The 17,804-nt window shown below is 44.2% G+C and overlaps 1 protein-coding gene across 3 annotated transcripts in view; it reads right to left on the reverse strand.

Moving 5' to 3' along the window:
* The window catches only part of ASPHD2 (aspartate beta-hydroxylase domain containing 2), a 161,755-nt gene that overhangs the window by 41,339 nt on the left and 102,612 nt on the right, over positions 1–17,804 (reverse strand). The window lies entirely within an intron of this gene.

Consider the following 17,804-nt stretch of genomic DNA (forward strand, 5'->3'; position numbering starts at 1 on the left):
TTACAAACCTGTTTTGCACTTGCAATCTCTCATCTGGATCTCTCCATACCTCTGGGTAAAAGGCTGCGAGCACGGTTCAAAGAATCCACATCACCAGTGAGTTTTGTGTTTTGTCTATTTATGTCCGTATGAGAGTTGAATAATAGAGTTATAAGATGATAATTGTTATCTGTATCATTTGTCAGTATCCTAATTGGTTGTGTATTTGTGTAGTGTGTAATACAGAGCTGGGATAGGCTCTGTGCAGTGTTGTTATTTTGGTCATTTTGGATTGGCAGTACATTATATGAAGCTGTATTTTGTATTAAGGCCGTGGTTTTTTGTTGTTTGGCCTTAAAGTGCATTCAGAGTGTCAGTGGACACTGCTGCAGTTTTTGTTATATAGAGTTACAGAGTTATATAGAGTTGTGTTAATTCCAAAGTGCAAAATAGGCAGGCTGTGTGAGCCTTGTATGTATGTCTATGAGAACCTCTGAATGAGATGACAGGTGAGTAAATGAGTATAAGGAATAAACATAAATCCCTGATTGATGAGGGGTTCCGTTAGGTGTGGTCCTCTGTATGTGACAGAAGACATTATTCAGCGCAGTTTTGAGCTGAATTAGGTGGAGTGATTGAGATAAGGAATTTTCTTCTTGTAAAAATCAACTGAAAGTGAAAGGAAAAGAAACAACAATCCCTGAATGAGCATGTATGTATGAGTGATCACATAAGTATCATTACTTAGCTAACTGTTGTTAATTGTCCAGGATGAATGAGTTGTGGATATTTTTAATGTACATTTAATTTACATCTGAGATTCAGTGAAACCCGTGTTATATATGGTTTGACATTGGATAGGTTTCTATATGTGTTTTGGCTGGACGCGGTCAGAATCAGCTTATTCAAGTTATGCAGTGATCTGCCTGTATAGAGAAACTGTTTTTAATTCCGAGAGAATGAATGTTTTGTAGAGATTAAGTCTGAAAACTGCTGCATTCTGTTTCTGTGTGTGTAAGACAAGCTCTTATCTGTGTTTACACTTGATGGGAGGGGCGAACCCCTGCGCGAATTGTTTTTGATTTTCTCCTCCTTGTGATGCGGGCCAGAGAAAGGGGGGTCCATGCAGCTGCGCTGAAGAATATGGAGCTGTGCATATTCTGTCCTTGGTTCAGTACGCGCTAAGAAATTTGTGTTTAAAGCAATAGTACTGTATGTATTGAAGTAGAAAGAAATATCGTAAGTTCAAGTTGGAATTTGAAAGTGAAAGAATTGTGCCTATTTTAGAGGAAAATTTGTAAGTGATTGAAAAGATTGGTAAAAGATTCTCCTGCTTCAAGTTGAGTGATTGATATAGCAAATTGAGGATCAGCAGAGGAGGTAGCCAATTGCACGGCTGATGTAGTGTACGGAGTGACCTGCTACAGTCAGTCTACAGCATTAGGTGGTGTAACCTTGCCGTCCATGGAGCTGTGCTAGCCAGCTGATTTACCGAGTGGTAGGTAGTGAACCTGCTTGGTAAAATCCTTTAAGTCCACCGAGTGGTAGGTAGTGCACCTGCTCGGTGCCACAGAGTGGTAGGTAGGGAACCTGCTCGGTGTTGTTGAGCGGATAAGTTGAAGCCATGGGCAACTTATTCTGTGTGCAGTCAGGGCCCCCAATGGGATCCAAAAACCGCTGTACAGATTGGAAAAAGGAAGCAGTGAAAGATGTGAAACCAATATTGAAACAGGCAAAAATGCCAGTGAGTGGATGGATGTTTGGATGTTCAAAAAGGCACAGACAAATGAGGAAAATAGCATGTGAATAAATGGCATCTGAGAGAGTGCAGCAGGACGGAAGTAAGGTGTATTATGAATGTTTTGATGCTTAAAAGTCCGACTATGACCGACACATTACTGCTACGGTCATACCTTTGTATAACCAGAGACCAAGACAAGACAGATGGACTTGTAAACATTGCGGTCAGACAAACCCAGACTGGAGAAATACTTGTATGATCTGTGATGTAATCAGGTAGTGTAAGACAGATACAGGAGTATTATCCCTGGAAGCCCTCTGACTAGCTAGCTACGCTAAAATAATTGGCTGACCCCGAGAACAAACCTTTCCCATTTTACAGACAAAGACAATATGCTGGACGTATAAGTGCACCTGAGGAGACCTAGAGAGTTGGTGAGCACCAAAGCAGGTGACGTACTAGGATGCAAATTAAGACTTTTACAGATGTGACTAAAGGAGAGAGAGTAGAGATGTACTCTGGACGGTTACAGCTGAAATGGGCAGACATGGGGTACAGTCCAGTAAACCCACTCAATGTTAAAATATTGGTAAATACATTCATTGACGGTATGACAAAAGGCTTATGAGACGCAGTACAGACAGCCAGACCTAAATGGAGAAATGTAGATCCAAAGACCTCCTGAAGGTTGCTCAGGAGTTGAAGAAACTAGGACGATAAGACGACGTGTCATGTATGCTGGAGTACAAGGAAAACAGTAGAGACGTAGTAAGGGACCTAAGGACTTAGAAACAGTGAAGTGCTGGAATTGTGGAGAAAATGGACACTCAGACCAATTCAGACTAGGAAACTGACAACCCAGTGACAAATGTGTGCCCTGTTCTTGTCCCCTCCGGACCTGGTCCTGCCTTGATGACCACCATACCAATGCTGGGAGGGAAATAGACAGAATTCTTGACCGACACTGGGGCAGCTGGGACTAGTACACAAAGACTTGATACTGCCAGACATGATTACTGACGAGACTGTGGAATACGTGAGGGTAGGGGGACAAGCGACTGAAGCCCCTATGACTAAACAAGAAAAGACTAGAGTCACGAGACAGCCAAGAGGTGCTTACAAACTTATTGTTAGTGACAATTCTCCTATGAATTTGCTGGGAGCAGAGTTGAGTGCTGTCTAGGCCACTATATAGTGCTCTCCTGAGGGTATTACAGTCGCAAGTCCCCTTTTCATATAAATACTTGTGGCAGAGGGACGCCAGGGTCTTCCACGTGCACATTATACCACAGGTAAAATTAATTCCATTCATATGCCAGTTTTAGTAGTTTCCTTACACAAGATGGTATAGTTACTGTGTATTTCTAGGTTGTCTTCATATGATATATAGTTTTTTTTAGCCATTCATTATATTGCCTCAAACCATAGTCACTGTTTATTTGTCTTTTCCAGTCCTTATACCTTATCGCAAGCAACTGGCATTGATATTTGGCATTTTTCAAATCCCTTCTTTTTGTATTCGGAACTGTTAGTTATGGATTTATATAGGGCTGCTACTTTCTTAGAATAAGCTTGTGCTTTGCTGTGGCCTATGGCATTGTGCTCCCCCGTTTTATGACTCAGTATCTTTCGTAATTTTATATATATAATTTTATTTTGGTAACATTTTGTGAATCAAATTTAGTTTTTTTAAGGGGTACTCTACCCAATCAAATACGGGTATAAATATTTGGACATTAATGTGTGACTTATATAAACACTTGTGTAATATTGCAGAAATGGTGTATATGGCAAGAGTAGTGAAAGCAACACCTGACACCAGAATGTCTGAGGACAGGGAAAAGAGTCAGGTACCAGACACCGTTTGGGCAAGGGGAAAATCTGATATGGGTCGGCTGCCCATTCCCCCTGTCATGATAAATCAAGAGAAGTAATCACTCCTCTTTGGTTAAGGCAATACCCCTTAAGTCTAGTCAAATCAATGGCCCTGAGCAGGAATATTAAAGAGTATGTTAAGGCAGGGGTTCTAGTGCAGAGATATTCCCCCTGAAACACCCCTTTGTATCCCATTAAGAAAAAAAAGGACCCAAGGGTTCCCCTGACACTTACAGAATAGTTCATGACTAACGAGCTATTAATGATGTTACAGTGAGTGTGACCTCAACAGTCCCTAATACACACACCGTACGGTCACAGATCCCCGCGACATCCAAATGTTTCACAGTTATTGATTTGGCAAATGCATTCTTCTCTGTAACACTGCACTCTGACTGTCAGTATCTTTTGTCTTTCACTCACGAAGGTAAACAATACTGTAGGACGATCCTCCCACAAAGGGGGAAAGAACTCCCCAACCATCTATTCAACAGCGATGGCAGGGATTCTTGAGCAGTGGCAACCACCTCATCCACAGATTGTACTATTACAGTACGTGGATGACCTCTTGCTCTGCTGCCCGGACCAGATGTCCGGAAGCTACAGTTTCCTTGCTGTGTTTTTTTTTTTTTTTTTTTGGCAGAAAAGGGTTGCAGAGTCTCATGTGATTGCAAACAAAAGGTGACATTTTTAGGACATTGTATTGCTGAAGGTACAAGACACCTGACTGAAGACAGAAAACAGGCAATACAAATCTCCCTTTACCCAGGTCACACCAGCATCTACGCACTTTTCTAGGTTTGGTGACCTACTGTAGGCCTTGGATAAGGTCTGCTTCATAAATGATGCACCCACTCTATGACTGTTTGCCATCAGAACCCTACAATCTCACTCAAGAAGCAATTGATTTCTTCCACTCTCTCAAGCTGCTCATTGTGTCAGACATTCCAAACTATGATCAGCCATTTTTCTTATTTTTCACAGAGCAGGGTGGACATGCTACCGCAGTACTGACACTACAACATGGAGAGAAACAGAGACCGATAGCTTACTACTTAGCACAATTAGACCCCATGATTAGAGGGTCTTCTACATGTGTACATGCTGTAAGAGCTGCTGTATTACTGAAAGGCATGTGAGATCACACTGACTTTTTCTTTTTGACAATTTGTTCCCCACGTGACATTAATGCCATACTCGTACAAGTTCAACCAAAATACCTGTACCCGGGCCTCCCATGGATAGGCAGATCAGACAGATCAGACTTGAATGTGCTCGAATACTAATTCCTGAATATGTCACCCTCAAAAGACGTAATGTTCTGAATCCAGCCACTCATCTGCCTGTGGATTCAGAAAAGGGGGAATTGGTGACAGCATTGGCAGGTGGGAAAGAGAACATGACATGACGTTGACATGACGCACGAACATGACTGCATAGGAACTGATGAGTCAGGAGACAGTGGGTTTTACATATGTTCATGGGAAGAAAAAAAAAAACCTGTTCCTAATGCATATTTTGAGGTTTTTTTATTTTTGTAGATGGCTCCAGATACCACCAGAATGAGCGACTCTACATTGGATATGCAGTAGTATCCTCACATGAGGTAATCCGAGCTGAACCACTCGCTCCTCACATGTCGGTGCAGGAGGCAGAGTTGAAGGCACTCACTGAGGCGTGTAGAGTTGCTGCAGGTAAAGTCGCTAACAGTTACACAGATTCAAATTGTGCATGGGGAATATCCCATGATTATTGCCCTATCTGGAGAAGCAGAACGTTTCTTACATCAGTCGGTAAGCCCACTAAAATTGCAGAGCTGGTGAAACAATTAGTGGAGGCATTGACGTTATCAGTCCAGGTTGGCATCGTCAAGGTAAAAAGCACACACGGACGGTGACTCTGTGGAGGAAAAGGGCAACAGAAGGACGGACGAGGCTGCTAAAGTAGCAGCAAGGCAGCCTAGGGAGCAGTGGACGGTGGCGGGGAGTCAGCGTATTCCAGCCAAACTGAGCCTAGATGTCCTGAAATCCCTCCAGCTGCCCAAACAGAGAAGGAACACTGAGAGAATGGAAGCTGAGCTGAACTCAGAAAGAGTATGGGAGAATCAGGATAAATCGTATATACCAAGATCCCTGCTCCCAATCATGGCGCAAGCAACACAAGATGCCTTCTGGATCGCTCCTGGTTTCAGTTGCGCAGCCGCAAAGCTCGTACGGTCATGCCTCATCTGTGCACAGCACAACCCAGGTAAAACAGTAAAAATCCCTAAGAAAGCGACACTCAGGCTCTCTACCCGTTTCAGAGACTGCAGACTGGCTACATACAGCTACCCAAGGTAGGAGTGTGTGAAAAATATCCTAGTATGTGTAGATCTCTTCTCTGGTTGGCAGGAAGCCTATTTTGTAAAATTTGCAAATACTAAAGCGACTGCAGACAAACTCATGAAAAAAAAAAACTGATCTGCAGGTATGGTGTCCTAGAAACCATAGACAGCGATAGGGACACACACTTCACGGGAGAAATAATGAGGGAAGTCATGCAGGTCCTGGGAGTACAGCAAGCATATCATGCACCATATAGACCACAAAGTAGTGGGAAAGTGATGAGACTAAACGGGACACTTAAACTGGAAAATCAAAGGCCATGGCAGACAAAGGAAAGAGCGGGGTAGAGTGTTTGTCTCTTGCACTCTTTTCAGTCACACACACTCCAAATAGAAAGACAGGCTTGTGTCCTTTTGAAGTCCTGTTTAGTAGTTTGCCAGAGGCTGGTCTGTACTTTCCACAGGTGCTACAAAAGCAACATGGTGCTATGACAGCCCATGTCCAGACCTTACAGAAAAGACTTAATGTGGTGCATAAACATGTGTTTTCATCCATTCCAGATCCTAATGCCAGTGCAGACGTACATCAGCTGAATCCAAGTGATTGGTGGTCATACACAGACACGTGAGAAGGAGCCTAGATCCACAGTTTGACGGCCCGTTTTAAAGTCCAGCTGACCACATTCACCTCAGGGAAACTTGAGGGAAAGCCCACCTGGATCATAGTAACATAGTAACATAGTTAGTAAGGCCGAAAAAAGACATTTGTCCATCCAGTTCAGCCTATATTCCATCATAATAAATCCCCAGATCTACGTCCTTCTACAGAACCTAATAATTGTATGATACAATATTGTTCTGCTCCAGGAAGACATCCAGGCCTCTCTTGAACCCCTCGACTGAGTTCGCCATCACCACCTCCTCAGGCAAGCAATTCCAGATTCTCACTGCCCTAACAGTAAAGAATCCTCTTCTATGTTGGTGGAAAAACCTTCTCTCCTCCAGACGCAAAGAATGCCCCCTTGTGCCCGTCACCTTCCTTGGTATAAACAGATCCTCAGCGAGATATTTGTATTGTCCCCTTATATACTTATACATGGTTATTAGATCGCCCCTCAGTCGTCTTTTTTCTAGACTAAATAATCCTAATTTCGCTAATCTATCTGGGTATTGTAGTTCTCCCATCCCCTTTATTAATTTTGTTGCCCTCCTTTGTACTCTCTCTAGTTCCATTATATCCTTCCTGAGCACCGGTGCCCAAAACTGGACACAGTACTCCATGTGCGGTCTAACTAGGGATTTGTACAGAGGCAGTATAATGCTCTCATCATGTGTATCCAGACCTCTTTTAATGCACCCCATGATCCTGTTTGCCTTGGCAGCTGCTGCCTGGCACTGGCTGCTCCAGGTAAGTTTATCATTAACTAGGATCCCCAAGTCCTTCTCCCTGTCAGATTTACCCAGTGGTTTCCCATTCAGTGTGTAATGGTGATATTGATTCCCTCTTCCCATGTGTATAACCTTACATTTATCATTGTTAAACCTCATCTGCCACCTTTCAGCCCAAGTTTCCAACTTATCCAGATCCATCTGTAGCAGAATACTATCTTCTCTTGTATTAACTGCTTTACATAGTTTTGTATCATCTGCAAATATCGATATTTTACTGTGTAAACCTTCTACCAGATCATTAATGAATATGTTGAAGAGAACAGGTCCCAATACTGACCCCTGCGGTACCCCACTGGTCACAGCGACCCAGTTAGAGACTATACCATTTATAACCACCCTCTGCTTTCTATCACTAAGCCAGTTACTAACCCATTTACACACATTTTCCCCCAGACCAAGCATTCTCATTTTGTGTACCAACCTCTTGTGCGGCACGGTATCAAACGCTTTGGAAAAATCGAGATCCTTGCCAGTCACTGCAAAAAGATCTTTTCACCAGCAGAATGACGGTTCTCCTAATCACCTTGCTGGCAGTGGTAGCATGTTTGCATCTTACAGAGACACTGGATAAACAAACTTATTCAACATCTTGCTTTTCTTATAAAAGACGCGGAAGGACAAAAACTGCTGGACTGTTGGATCTGTGCACACAGCCCAGTATCTGCAAGGACCATGCTGTACTTAGCCTTACCCCAGGACCCAAGGAAGGTATTAACACCACACTGCATGCACAAGTGAGACTTGGACTCAGATTTTCGTGGTTCCTTAAGGCTCTTAATGAGACTAATACAATATAGAGACTCCTTTTTAAATCCAGCCAGTTGGCTTAGCGGCCTAGCGGATGGATTATTTTTGGTATTTTACAGACTTGTATGCAAATTTTGTTGCTTTGCTTATTGTTTTATGTAGCCGTAAAAGCGCTAATATATGTATTACCTAAGCTATGGAATGATGTACAGTGGGGCAAAAAAGTATTTAGTCAGTCAGCAATAGTGCAAGTTCCACCACTTAAAAAGATGAGAGGCGTCTGTAATTTACATCATAGGTAGACCTCAACTATGGGAGACAAACTGAGAAAAAAAAATCCAGAAAATCACATTGTCTGTTTTTTTAACATTTTATTTGCATATTATGGTGGAAAATAAGTATTTGGTCAGAAACAAACAATCAAGATTTCTGGCTCTCACAGACCTGTAACTTCTTCTTTAAGAGTCTCCTCTTTCCTCCACTCATTACCTGTAGTAATGGCACCTGTTTAAACTTGTTATCAGTATAAAAAGACACCTGTGCACACCCTCAAACAGTCTGACTCCAAACTCCACTATGGTGAAGACCAAAGAGCTGTCAAAGGACACCAGAAACAAAATTGTGGCCCTGTACCAGGCTGGGAAGACTGAATCTGCAATAGCCAACCAGCTTGGAGTGAAGAAATCAACAGTGGGAGCAATAATTAGAAAATGGAAGACATACAAGACCACTGATAATCTCCCTCGATCTGGGGCTCCACGCAAAATCCCACCCCGTGGGGTCAGAATGATCACAAGAACGGTGAGCAAAAATCCAAGAACCACGCGGGGGGACCTAGTGAATGAACTGCAGAGAGCTGGGACCAATGTAACAAGGCCTACCATAAGTAACACACTACGCCACCATGGACTCAGATCCTGCAGTGCCAGACGTGTCCCACTGCTTAAGCCAGTACATGTCCGGGCCCGTCTGAAGTTTGCTAGAGAGCATTTGGATGATCCAGATGAGTTTTGGGAGAATGTCCTATGGTCTGATGAAACCAAACTGGAACTGTTTGGTAGAAACACAACTTGTCGTGTTTGGAGGAAAAAGAATACTGAGTTGCATCCATCAAACACCATACCTACTGTAAAGCATGGTGGTGGAAACATCATGCTTTGGGGCTGTTTCTCTGCAAAGGGGCCAGGACGACTGATCCGGGTACATGAAAGAATGAATGGGGCCATGTATCGTGAGATTTTGAGTGCAAACCTCCTTCCATCAGCAAGGGCATTGAAGATGAAACGTGGCTGGGTCTTTCAACATGACAATGATCCAAAGCACACCGCCAGGGCAACGAAGGAGTGGCTTAGTAAGAAGCATTTCAAGGTCCTGGAGTGGCCTAGCCAGTCTCCAGATCTCAACCCTATAGAAAACCTTTGGAGGGAGTTGAAAGTCCGTGTTGCCAAGCGAAAAGCCAAAAACATCACTGCTCTAGAGGAGATCTGCATGGAGGAATGGGCCAACATACCAACAACAGTGTGTGGCAACCTTGTGAAGACTTACAGAAAACGTTTGACCTCTGTCATTGTCAACAAAGGATATATTACAAAGTATTGAGATGAAATTTTGTTTCTGACCAAATACTTATTTTCCACCATAATATGCAAATAAAATGTTAAAAAAACAGACAATGTGATTTTCTGGATTTTTTTTTCTCAGTTTGTCTCCCATAGTTGAGGTCTACCTATGATGTAAATTACAGACGCCTCTCATCTTTTTAAGTGGTGGAACTTGCACTATTGCTGACTGACTAAATACTTTTTTGCCCCACTGTATGTGTAGAAAAAAACCCTAAGGCTGAACCTTCTGTAGTATATCATAGGCCCCGTATGGCCACTACTGACGGGGGAGGTGAGTGTCCACACTGAGGGTGGATGGGTGAAGCAGGTAGGAAGTCCCCTTGTGGGTACTAGACCCATGAGACAGTAGCTCCTTTGTGGACATCAGCTGACCCCGTAGCAGAGGTTATACCATTTACAAAAGGGGGAAATTGATATAGAAGGGTTAATAGTTTGCCTTTAACTACCTTGCCTTTAAGTGCCTTTTGCCTTTAAGTGTTAGAATTACTAGAATCTGTTGACTCAGTAGTCTGACGGTCTCCTCTTCAAGGAGACTGTACTTCTTATCATGTATGTTCCCAATAGTCAGTCACAACATGCTCCGGGTACGTGAGAGAATAAAGGTCAGTATGACCCTGGGTGATGATGGGGGCTACATGAGTTACATTGAAATGCATAATGTGTAAATGGTATAAAACATTGCTTTGGCTTTTTATATATCAGATAAAAGTGACTTGCTCACAGGATATGTGTGAGGTGTCTTTTTGTCTCCAAGCGCGCTTGTAAAATGACGGGCGTAACTCCACAATTTGGCCCTCACTGGTGATCTGTAAGCTGACATTTGGGTCAGAATGAAAAACAGCTACAACAATCACTGCAAAGAACAAATAACTAAAAATAATACTGAAAGCAGTAGCTTCACGGCTCTGAGGACAAGTCTTTGACAGGATAAAGATAGGTACTGATGTCTGAACGGTAGTAAAGTAATCACGACTATTACAGCATCTGCATGTAAAACCAAAAGGAAAGCAGAGGGAGGATCAATAATATTGGGGTAAGAGCCAGTAGTACATCAAAGGTAGAGTGGGTCTCCTTCCTAATAGTTTCTAGTTTCCCACTGATAGTCTTCAACAGTTTCTGCTCCTTATGTGTGGCGTGAGAGTGCTCCAGGCAGTAGCGCGATCTTCTCACTTCCACCAATACTCCACAGTTCATAACCACCGGTATGAATGCCTCCATAGTCCACACAGTATCCACGGTGTTTCGGAAATGCTGCTTTTCTTTGCCAAAGAGTAGTGAAAGAGAACAGGTGCACACTCCTGATATGCTGACCTGTGGTAGCAGAATTCATCAAAGCTGTCCTATCAATCAGCTACTTACCGGAGCGTTCACTCACTCCACACATTAGGAGTGGAAACAGTGCCCCATTGAAGACTTGATGCAATATTGGATGGACTCTGTCGGACACTAGACACTATTAGGACATGTTCAGTAGTTGGTCAGTATTTTACATCAGTATGTGTAAGCAGGGCTGGGGTTAGGGGCAGGCAAACTAGGCATTTGCCTAGGGCTCCCACTCACCCAGGAACGTGCCGCTAACAGCAGCAGACCACATGACCGTTATGGGACCCGTGAGTAAAAAGGGTTCAGTGCCAGGGCCGGCTCTGACCACTCCAGTGCTCTGCATTGAACATTCAACTGTATAAGCATCCTCTTGGATGCCGATACAATTGAAAGCAATGATGGAGGAGGGAGTGTCAAGTGACGCTTCCTCTACAATCATACCCACTGTTCATTGTTCTCTCGGTGTCAACTGCAGAAGTGCTGCTGATAATCTGATAATGTATGGGGACAGGTTGATCTACTATTTATCGTTCTGTGCACATTATTCTTCCTCAGTCTATGCAAAAAGGCCGAAAAACAAGCATCGAATGACATTATTTTACTGATGTAAAATACTGACCAAATACTTAATATGTGAACATGGCCTTATGAAAGAGACTCACCAACTCCAGTTTTGAGGTACTACTGGCTCTTGCCCAATGTTATTAATCATCTTCTTTCCTTTTGGTATTATTCGCATATAATCAATTGTTCTAATTACATATATAGTGATCTAATCACAGTCATCAGCATCTATATTAGGCTACTTTCACACTAGCGTCGGCCCGTCGCAGTGCGTCGGGCCGACGTACCGACGCATCCTGTGACAACGCAGCACAACGGGGGCAGCGGATGCATTATTACAACGCATACGCTGCCCCATTGTGAGTTGCGGGGAGGAGGGGGCAGAGTTCCGGCCATACATGCGCGGTCGGAAATGGCGGACACGACGCACAAAAAAACGTTGCAAGCAACGTTTTTTTGTTCCGACGGTCCGCAACAACACGACGAAACCTTCGCACGACAGTTGCGACGTGTGGCAATGCGTCGCTAATGTTAGTCTATGGGGAAAAAACGCATCCTGCAGCCAACTTTGCAGGATGTGTTTTTTCACCAAAACGACGCATTGCGACATGCGTCGTACGACGCTAGTGTGAAAGTAGCCTTAATCCTGTCACAGGCTTGTCCTCAAAGCCCTGTAGCAACTTTCAGTATTACTACTTATCAGGGTTATTCCCTGGCGCCTCTTTGGTGGGACACACAAGCTTCTTGCTGCAATTTGCCTTCGAATTGTAGGACTCTGGTTTGATTTTAGGGATTGTGACGCTTGCGTGGTGCGATTTTTTTTCAAACATATAAAACAGTAATCTGGAGTCGAATAAAAACATTTTAGTATGCTAAAGGGGCAGTCTACTAAAAACATCTCAGAATAGATGAAAAAAAATTGTTACAGTGTACTCATTTACCAATCCACCGCCACTCCTCCCATGCTGCAGGTCTACTGGCTCCAACAGACTTGTTAATGATACAGCCAATCACTGGCCACAGGGGTGAATCTCTTATCACAGGCATGGCCAGTGATCATTCTGTTTCGGTTGTATGGATCTCGTGGAGGACCCTTGTATTTCTGCCACAGATTTGCAGTATGCGCGGCTGTGGATTGTCACACAAGTTAACCGAACTTAATGGGTCCCTAGGCTGAAGTGTGGATTTCTAGGTAAGCAATTATTAATAAATACTATTACATATAGTCTGTCATCTCCAAAATCAAAATAAGCACAGGTCCAAGGAGCTTGCACAAAGAATTATATTGCTGAGTTGTTTTCCGAGCAAGAGAACAGTAAGTTCTTGACGTGGATGTGAGACATTGCCTTATGCAGGGCCGTATTTAGAGTTTCTGCTGCCCTTGGCACTTTTAGTGCTGCCTCCCCTTTGGTGAGTATGACACTATCGGCAAGTGACTTTGGCAAGAATCGCTGTTGTGAAAGTCGCCTTTTGCAGCAGATCCGGCAGTTTTTCCTCATTTGCCATGTAACGGATCACTTACGGCAACACTGCGTTTGGCTTCATTCATTCCCTATGGGATTTGCGGCACTTGCTGTGATCAGGCAAATGCAGTATCACACCTCCCAACTTTTGAAGAAGGGAAAGAGGTCTAAAGGTTGCGGCGCACATAGTGCGTCGCGGCAAATTTTAGGACACGCCTCTGACCACACCCATTTCACAACTAGTCACACCCATACCCAAGTCCCAACCACACCCATTTAGCACTGCTGATCACACTGTTTCATATACAATAATTATAACCAAAAAAAAATATGGCCAAACAGTGCTCCATACTGTATAATGGTCACATATGATGCTCAATACTGTATAATGGCCACACATGATGCTCAATACTGTATAACGGCCACCACACATGATGCTCCATACTGTTTAATTGCTATGCAGTGCTCCACATACTGTATAATGGCCCTACATGATGCTCCATACTGTATAATGGCCACAGTGCTCCATACTGTATAATGGCCACACATGATGCTCCATACTGTATAATGGCCACACGATTCTCAATACTGTATAATGGCCACACAATGCTCAATACTGTATAACGGCCACCACACATGATGCTCCATACTGTTTAATTGCTATGCAGTGCTCCACATACTGTATAATGGCCCTACATGATGCTCCATACTGTATAATGGCCACACATGATGCTCCATACTGTATAATGGCCACACGATGCTCAATACTGTATAATGGCCATTGGCCACACATGATGCTCCATACTGTATAATGACCACACATTTTTTTTTTTTTTTTCAATACTATATAAGGGCCACACATGACGCTCATTACTGTATAATGGCCACACATGATGCTCCATACTGTATAATGGCCACACATGATGCTCCATACGGTATAATGACCCCACATAATGCTCCATACTGTATAATGGCCACACATGATGCTCCATACTTTATAATGGCCACACATGATGCTCCATACTGTATAATGGCCACACATGATGCTCCATACTGTATAATGACCCCACATGATGCTCCATACTGTATAATGGCCACACATGATGCTCAATACTGTATAATGGCCACACATGATGCTCCATACTGTATAATGGCCACACATGATGCTCCATACTGTATAATGACCCTACATGATGCTCAATAGTGTATAATGCCCCCCTCCCATCTTGTATGCATGGCTCATCTCCCTCCCATCCCATATGCATGGCTCATATTCCCCCCTCCACCTGTATGCATGGCTCATATTCTCCCCCCTCCTGTATGCATGGCTCATATCCCCCCCTTGTGTATGCATGGCTCATATCCCCCCGTATGCATGGCTCATAATTCCCCACCACCTCCTGTATGCATGGCTCATATTCCACCACCACCCCCTCCTGTATGCATCGCTTACGGCCGGTCGGGAGGTGAAAAAACAAAAACAAAACCTTGCTCACTTGCTCAGGTGCCGCCCCCCGCATCGTCCCCGCCCTAGGCACGTGCCCTCGAGTGCCTAGTGGCAAATACGGCCCTGGCCTTATGTAAAATAAAAACACCATATATTCACCTGCAGGATGAGCATCATTCCAGTGCGGTTGGCGTTGTGTATATTGGCGCATGTGTAACACTGTTATGGCACATAAACACTGCAACCTACCTATCAGCGGCCCGTGATGGAATGCAGTGGTCACACTTCCCTCAGACTAAACAGTTTTGGATGAAGCAAGTGTGAGGGCTGCATGTGGTTTTATCTTTCATGAGGCACTGTATTATTTATGATTCACAGAGGTGGTTGTCATCTGTGATGTAGACCTGGAGTATTACTCGAGTACACATAGCACTAAGAGGCTTGTTTGGTGCATCTGGGCCAGGTTTTACTGGCAGCCTGAGAGATGGGCAAGTCTGACTGCCCACATACCTCACCTTGGTGTGATTCAGATCTTAAAATGGAGTCTGTTTGACACATGGTATGTTATGTTCCCACAGTTGAAGAAAATGGTCCATGACAAGGCTCCAACCTGCAAAGCTGATCTGGCAACAGCAATCGGTGAAAGTTGGAGCCAGATTGATGAAGAGTTCTGTTTGGCACTCATTAAGTCCATGCCTCAGAGACTGCAAGCTGTTATAAAAGCCAGTGGTGGTGCAACAAAATACTAGTGATGTGTTGGAGTTTTTTTGTTTGTTTTTCATGATTCCCATGTTGCCATTTGAAATTACTTTAGTTTTGTGTCATGTATGTGATCTTTTTTTCTTCAAAATTAAACAACTGAATGAACATCCTCCAAGGCCGGTGATTCCATAATTTTTGCCAGGCGTGGTATGTTCCCACGGTGGTATGTTTCATTGCGCATACATGCTCCCACGGTGGGATTTGTGACATCACTCATATAATGTTCCCACAGTAGGAATTCTAACATCACGCATAGAATGTTCCCACAGGGGGGATTTGTAACTTCTCGCATAGAAGGCTCCCACGGGAGGGATTTGTGACTTCAAGCATAGAATGTTCCCACGAGGGGGTGGGGGGAATTTGTTACATCCCGCATAGAATGTTCCCACAGGATGGAGTTGTGACATCACGCATAGAATATTTCCACAGGCGATATTTGCGACATCACGCATAGAATGTTCCCACGAGGGAGGGTTGTGACATCATGCATAGAATGTTCCCACGGGGGGGATTTGTGACATCATGCATAGAATGTTTCCACGGGGGAGGGGGGGGGTTGTGACATCACGAATAGAATGCTCCCATTCGGGGATTTGTGACATCACGCATAGGTTACCATGGGGGGATTTGTAACATCACGCATAGAATGTTCCCACGGAGGGGGGGGGGGGGGGTTCTGACATCACACATAGAATGTTCCCAAAGGGGGTTTGTGACACTAAGCATAGAATGTTCCCACGGGGGGGGGGGATTTGTGACATCATGCATAGAATGTTCCGACAGGGGGGAATTGTGCCATCACGCATAGAATATTCCCACGGGGGGCATTTGTGACATCACACATAGAATGTTCTCACAGGGGGCATTTGTGACATCACGCATAGAATGTTCCCACAGGCGAAATTTGTGACATCACGCAAAGAATGTTCCCAAGGGGGGATTTGTGACATCAAGCATTGAATGTTCCCACAGGATGGAGTTGTGACATCATGCATAGAATGTTCCCTATGGCGATATTGGTTACATCACGCATAGAATGTTCCCTCTGGGGGGGTTGTGACATCACGCATAGAATGTTCCCATTGGAGGGATTTGTGACATCACGAATAGAATGTTCCCACGGGGAAATTGTGACATCACGCATAGAATGTTCCCACAGGCGAAATTTGTGACATCACGCAAAGAATGTTCCCAAGGGGGGATTTGTGACATCAAGCATTGAATGTTCCCACAGGATGGAGTTGTGACATCATGCATAGAATGTTCCCTATGGCGATATTGGTTACATCATGCATAGAATGTTCCCTCTGGGGGGGTTGTGACATCACGCATAGAATATTCCCAAAGGCGATATTTGTGATATCACGCATAGAATGTTCCCACTGGGAGCATTTGTGACATCACGCATAAAATGTTCGCACCGGGGGGTTGTGACATCACGCATAGAATGTTCCCACGGGGGGGATTTGTGACATCACGAATAGAATGTTCCCACGGGGGAATTGTGACATCACGCATTGAATGTTCCCACAGGATGGAGTTGTGACATCACGCATAGAATGTTCCCAATGGCGATATTGGTTACATCACGCATAGAATGTTCCCTCTGGGGGGTTGTGACATCACGAATAGAATGTTCCCACAGATGATATTTGTGACAACGCGTATAGAATGTTCCCGAAGGAAGGGTTGTGACGTTGCGCATAGAATGTTCCTACGGGGGGATTTGTGACATCACGCATAGAATGTTCCCACGGGGGGATTTGTGATATCACGCATAGAAAGTTCTGACTGGCACTTACATGGCCATACTGACATTCAGTGTCCACCGCACATGCGTGGCTATCCCAGCGACAGAGCGCCGCGTCATTTTCGGTACTAAGGGTGTCACTTCCGGTATGGCGGTTCTATTGACGGTATATTAAGCCGCCTTCTCCCTCACTCCTCACATGCCACTCACAGCAAGGCGCAGGAGCGCCGCTGTACACAACCATCTAGGACGCTGCAGGTATTGTAATTTTCTCCCATTACGCTGTGCCACCTCTATTCTTTTTAACATCCCCTCACCATATAGATGTCTTCCCCAGGCCCACCAAGCAAGCTGAAGCCATCCCACCGGGCAAATGTCGCTCAGCAGGGAGCTCCATACCCGCACTTCACGCCGCAATAGGTAATTACATGCGGTCCATGACAATATATGGTGCCACCATAATACCTGGTCTCCACCCCCTACGCATCCCATCTTACCCTCTATACCATTATGTGTTCTATAGGCCCACCACGCATGCAGAGACTATTCCTCCTAACTTTTATTTCGCATTGAGGATTTCCATACCCCTACCTCATACTTTATTAAGGTAACTATATGTGCTCCATGACCCGACCATGGTACCTCCTAGTATGCCACATGGCTAACCCCCCCTTTTCTTACTATACGTCCAGGTCTTGTATGGTGGACCCCATTATATTCAGTATCGAGATCCCATTGTATTTAATATATTTAGTA

The sequence above is a fragment of the Ranitomeya imitator genome, chromosome 1, assembly GCF_032444005.1.
Source record: "Ranitomeya imitator isolate aRanImi1 chromosome 1, aRanImi1.pri, whole genome shotgun sequence".
NCBI lineage: Eukaryota > Metazoa > Chordata > Amphibia > Anura > Dendrobatidae > Ranitomeya > Ranitomeya imitator.